The sequence below is a fragment of the Sphaerodactylus townsendi genome, linkage group LG03, assembly GCF_021028975.2.
Source record: "Sphaerodactylus townsendi isolate TG3544 linkage group LG03, MPM_Stown_v2.3, whole genome shotgun sequence".
Lineage (NCBI taxonomy): Eukaryota > Metazoa > Chordata > Lepidosauria > Squamata > Sphaerodactylidae > Sphaerodactylus > Sphaerodactylus townsendi.
Window position 1 is genome coordinate 150,453,291 of NC_059427.1, and position 6,155 is coordinate 150,459,445.

Below are 6,155 nucleotides of genomic sequence, written 5' to 3' on the forward strand. Positions count from 1 at the left end.
CCTGACTAGTTGCATTATCCATCCCTTTGCAGACTCCTGGTCTAAGATTGCTGCAGCCACCAGGTGGCTATTTGGCGATCTCTTCAGGATTACAATTGACCTCGAGACAGCAGAGACTTGAAAGCCTCACCCGCAGAAAATGGCTGCTGCCTGGAGGTGGGGCTCCTATGGTTGTACGTAATTGGGCAGTCCTCACACTGCCTAAGCCCCAGCCCTCCCTCCGGCCTCCCTACCCGTGGGCTACATACCAAGTATTGCCCAACCAGTAGCTGACAACCCTAGTTTCTTAAGCCTGTAGGGACACCCCTTTGCATTGTCACCGATTGAAGCCTTTCTCCAAAAGTATGAGGTAAGCGTCATTCTAGTGCCGGTGGCGAACCTTTGGCCTCAGATGTTATGGACTACAGACACTCCCGGCCCCTTCCAGCATGGCCAATTGGCCATGCTGGGAAGGGCTGAAGGGCCTGTAATCCCTGCTATCTGGCAAAGTTCGCCACCACCTATTCTAGAGTGTGAGATGTCATCTTTCCCCTCCCACCGTTTTTTTTAGGAAGAGTTTTACTCAGTGTTTTGTATGTTTCCTGGAACCTATGGACAGCAATGGCTACTGCCATCTCCTATTACCTACCTGCAGCCAGCAGTGAGTTGTTCTGCATCAAAAAATGGAGATATAAAGAGCCGTCCAAGCCGCCTTCTGACAGGCAGCTTCCTGCAAGCGCCTCCAACCCTGTCGGCTTGCTTATGGTGATGCCGCTAAATACCTTACGCCAGTCAGCAGCCACGTCTGAATCGGCCTCTGGACACCCTTGAGTAATCCCCTTCCAGGAGGAGAGGTGCTCTGGGCCGGATGGGGTGCTTGCCTTCCCTGCCGCCAAGACCTGCTCCAATCAGAAGCTGAGATTCAGCAACGGATTCAAGCGGTGAGGATAGACCTAAACTTCGCTTTCCATGGGGCCGTACTTGGTTTTGCTTTCCATCTAGGCGGAAAGAAGGAGGCAATCGTTTGCGGTGTTGTATGAGCCATGCGGAGGGGCCAGCCCTATCGCCCTCACCCTCTTGGTCATGGATACTTGCTTTGAAGAATTTCCTCACTCCCAAGGCTGAGGAGGAGCCAAAACTCCCTGGCTGAAAAAAAATGCCAGGAAGGAGTCATCAGCTTTGCCATTAATCACCTGGCAGCATTTCCTCTGTACCTTTAACTACTTGGCTAGAAAGGTATGGTTCAGCAAAGGTGAAGTTTTCCCCATCATTGCATCTCTGTGCTGGAAGGGACTTTTAATTGTCTGCCAGTATGGGAATTATTGGTGGGGTGGCCAAACCTATGGTGCTCAGATGTTCTGGACTACAATTCCCATCAGTCCCCTTTGCCAGCATGGCCATGGCTGAGGCTGTTCGACAAGTATGTCTATCAACATCTGACTCTCAGGAAGCTGGCAACCACTAATCAAACAGTTAAGTGCAGGGGTCTTCAAACTGGCCTTTAGGAGGCTTCCGGAACTACAATTCCCATCAGCCCTGCCACTTAGCCATGCTGTCAGGGGCTGTTGGGAATTGTAGTCCATGAACATCTGGAGCACCATAGGTTGGCCGGTAGCTGCTGCACCTCCTAGTGTAGCCAGAGCAGGGGGTCTTTCAAATCTATGCCCCCAGATAGTTCAGGAATGCCCCACTGTAGCTCTGCCACTTCAGCCCATGTATGCTGTCAGGGGCTGATGGGAATTGTAGTCCATGAACATCTGGAGGGCCATAGTTTGAAGACCCCTGGGTTAAGGTATCAGACTAGGATCTAGGAGACCCAGGTCTGAATCGCCTCTTCTACCATGGAAGCTTGCTGAATGACCAGTCAAACACATTCTCAGCCCAACCTACCTCACAGGGCCGTTACTGTGAGGATATAACAGAGGAGAGAGAATTGCAAGCGTTTCGCTTTTGGGAGAAAAGTAAGAGAACACAAATAAAGTCAACTGGCAATCCAAACGCCAATCGTGGATCTCTCATGCCGGAAAGTACAGCGTTCGCCCTATTGAGGAAGCTAAGCACAGCTGCTGGCATTTTGACGGCGGCCGTGTGCTGCTACAGCATCACACTCTTGAAGTAACTTACTCCCAGGATATGCACAATCCCAAGAAAGCTTGCTAGAAGTCAAGTGTGCAAAGGGGGATGTGTACCTAGTCAGAGCAACATCTTGTAGGGTAGCAGCAAGCTAGCCAGCAGGGTGTAGTGGTTAAGAGCAGGTGCATCAATCTGGAGAATCAGGTTTGATTCCCCGCTCTGCCAATTGAGGGGGGAATATAAATCCAAACTCTTCTTCTTCTTTTTTTGGCAGGGGCTGCACACAAAAAAATGCTTTCTAAAAATACTGTTTCCTCATGCGCAGTGCTGGAAACCTGAACTCTGGCTCATGGGCTCAAAGCATGGATGCATGTAACTTCACATTAGGCTACCACACCTTGCCATGAAAGGAAGCCTTCATGAAACGCTTAGAAAACCAAATCCCTCTAAAATTGCCCAATCAGCTGGCGCCTGTATGCTTTACTGCTGCCACTGGAATCAGTAGGACTTAAAAGTATGTTACTTTGGCTGCGGGAGGGAAGGCAGCGTAAGCGATTGAATGTAGATCTTGTCCGATCTTGGGAACTAAGCAGGGTTGTTGTTGGATGGCGAATCATGGGAACAATGCGTTTCGCCGAGCAAGACAATGGCAAACTACGTCTGCTTCTTGCTTGCATTGAAAGCCCCTTGCTGGGGTTTGCAGAAGTTGGTTGCAACTTGATGGATACTGCGGCTACAAAGGGACACAATTATGCCCTTTGTGATGTCAAAAACAACTATCAAAAAATCTCTCTCTCTCCCGTTGTCCTTTCATATTCACATTCTTACTGAGAATGTTGGTGAAGGGTTTTGCTGTGCAGTCCTAAGCAGAGGATTCCTAATTGAAACCTCCTAGTTCAGTGATGGTGAACCTTTTTGTGGAGGGCCCAATTTTGAGGCCGGATTTGTGCCCCAAAACCTACTTAATTTGTTACAAAGAGATGCCAACATGGCAATTTAACTCACAGAGAATACTGAGGTTTTAATTTAGAAAAAGCGGTTGGCTCCGGAGGGTGTGAAGTGATTACTTCTGGGAGTAAGCTTCGGTGGTAGAAGGTGGCTTTGCTTTGAAACAGCCGTGCAACTCTGCTTCAACTGGTGAATCTACGCGACCCTAGGAGGATTTGCATTTCCAGAAGCGTAAGCCCCATTGCCAGCAACTGAAAGCTTACTCCCAGGTAAAGGATCGGCAGCTTTAAGTTCTTTTTTTGCATGAAAATCAGTGGGGTTTTAACAGTGCTTAACACAGGGTTACCAACACTGCTTCCCCAAAAACTAGGTCTTAAAGTTTAATGCTAATAATCAAGCCCGAAATGACCCAGGCCAGCCCCTAGATGTGTGTGTGTGTGGGGGGGACTTCTGTTTGCTTGGCGTGCCCACAGAGAGGAGCTCTGGAGTTGCCACCACTAGCACACCGTGCTTTCATAGGACACAGCTTCACCACGGTCCTAGTTCCTGGGACAGCATTGTCAGTTCATCAACAAAATATTATTAGGAGAGGAGAAGAAAGGTTTGGATTTATGCCCTGATTTTCTCATATGGAGCCTCAAAGCGGCTGACAAACTTCATGCTCCCCTACAGCAAGGTGCCTTTGTGAGAGGGGCTGAGAGAGTTCTGAGAAAGGAGGAGCAAGTGACTTTAGTCCAAGGTCACCCAGCAGGCTGCATGTGTAGGAGTGGGGACTCAAGCCTGGTTCACCAGATTAGAGTCCACAGTTCACGTGAAGCAGTGGGGAATCAAACTCAGTTCTCCAAACTGGAGTCCACCTGCTCTGAACCACCGTGTTGGCTCTTAGGTCTTGACCGTTATGCAACCTCCCAGCCTGCACAGGTTCTTGTTAGCCTGATTTTGTTATCCTTCAGTTTCTAGTCCGCATGGCAAAAGGGTTCTTGGCGGCACGGCAGCCAAAAAACTCAGATGCAATGAAAGAGATGTAGAAGAAGAAGCCCAAATTGTTACTGGATTTCTTTTTTTAAAAAAAAGATGATTCAAGATCTTTTTCACACACACACACAAATGAAAACGGTGTACTAATAAAAGAAGGAATAGACAAAATTATGTTCATCCAAGATGGAGCTTGAGCATTTCCCAAGCCAGCTAAAGATAAAAAGGATACTCAACTCCGCTGACATTACAGGAAAAAGGGTAGGTGCAATTTTCATTTAGCTTCGGAGAACTTATTGGTCTTATTCTTCCAACCAGTAACTCACACATCTTTGGTCAAATCTGCCCACCACCCAAGGATGTTTGTTTGTTTGTTTATTAGTTTTGTATACCGCCCTCCCCCGAAGGGCTCTGGGTGGTGCACAACATATTAATAGAGCATAGTTCCAACCATAAATACAGCTATAATAACAGAAGCGGCTCTACAGTTCCAGGCGTAAACAATTAAAACCCCATTAAAACACACAGCATTCCGGGATCGACACCATCCTGCATCCCACGTCTGACACACAAAAGCCACTCCCAGGAGGAAAGGTAGGTCCCCTTTCAGATGCATACAGGATCCTTCAAGAGAGGAACCACTATGTTACTCTTTAAGTAACATTTCGTACATGAAGAGGAGGCATGTGGACAGTCAGAGCTGTGATAACAGTAATCACAGACAAACTGGGGCAGGAGCTGAGAATTCAACCCCGCTTTTTTCAACTCACAAAATCAATGCTGGGTGCAGGCAATCCGGATGAATAGCCAAAATGTGTCGCTGGCTGTACAGAACTGAGTAACAGGGATGGAACGGTAAGTGTAAAGGTTGTAACCCAGTGCTCATTTACTTGGCAGGCAGCTCCACTGAACTCAGCAGGGCTTACTTCAGAGTAAACGTGCTTCTGCTGAAACTGTTTGAGCGCCTATTGTGAAGGCAGTGGTTTCAAACAATTCAGCCAGTCCTCCTATTTTGCAGATGAGACCCCAGCGAAAGCAAGACTTGAAACCTGCTCTCTAGCTCAGCACCGTGGGGCCCCGTTGGCTTTTAGCGCTAGATTCTTGGGAAGCTCAACTGCTTAGAACAATACCATGAATTTATTGAGGTCTACTGACCCAATTACATATAAAACCAACATGAAACAAACCATACTGGTAGGATAAACACATACAGTGCAATGTCAAAATTCATGCTTTCTAATCAGCATCATTTATCCAAGCTACATATGTCTGATCCCTAATGCCTCTGAGAGAAACTTAGCTACAGCCAAGGTAGTTCTGTTGCACATGCAGAATAATGCACTTTCAATCCACTTTCAGAATTGCTTGAAAGTGGATTTTGATATTTTGCACAGTAAAATCCAGCTGCAAAGTGCATTGAAAGTGGATTGAAAGTACTGTATTTTGTAGGTGTGGAAGGGAGCTAAGAGGATCTTAATTAGTATTGAAGGAGGTTGGCTTTCCCACCTAACCAGAAGCTGCATTATCCTCAACTGACATATTCTAACACAGAATTTACAGAAAAGCAAAATGTGTGTTAGTAATTCAACAGCCACACCATCTGCAATTTCTCGTGACTTAAGTTATAATAATTCCTCTTGTTTAGCAAATTATCTTAAGAATTTGACCGTTCCTCACTCCCCAATTCTGCAGGAGTCTGTCCATGTAGCTATTTAAAGCAATTCTCACATCTGTAAAATGGGCATAATGTCCTCCCTTGCAGACTGAGGCAAGGATGAGAAAGGACTACAAAGTTATACTGGAAAACAGAGGAAGAATGCAACCTTTGATTGGGTGACCGGCAGGTTTGGGCAGTTTCACAAGACAATGACATTCTTTCCCCAAAATCATGAAATGGTCTACGTGATTCCATTCTCTGTCCAATAAAGTTCAGAAGTGTTTGGGCAAGGGATGGCACGGTGCAAAACCTTTGAGTTTTTAGAATGTCTCCCCTCCCTGAGATCACCCCCATTCTTTCATTGGTTTAAAAACAAGAGTTCTCACGAAGAACGCAAAGAGAAGCTTACTGCCACAAACAAAGTGTTTGTTGTTAGCATGCTTGTTTAGCGTGCACAGCGAATAAGCAGAAGCAAACATTATACTGTTCCCCATTGGAGCTATCCCCTCCATGTGGGGCACAA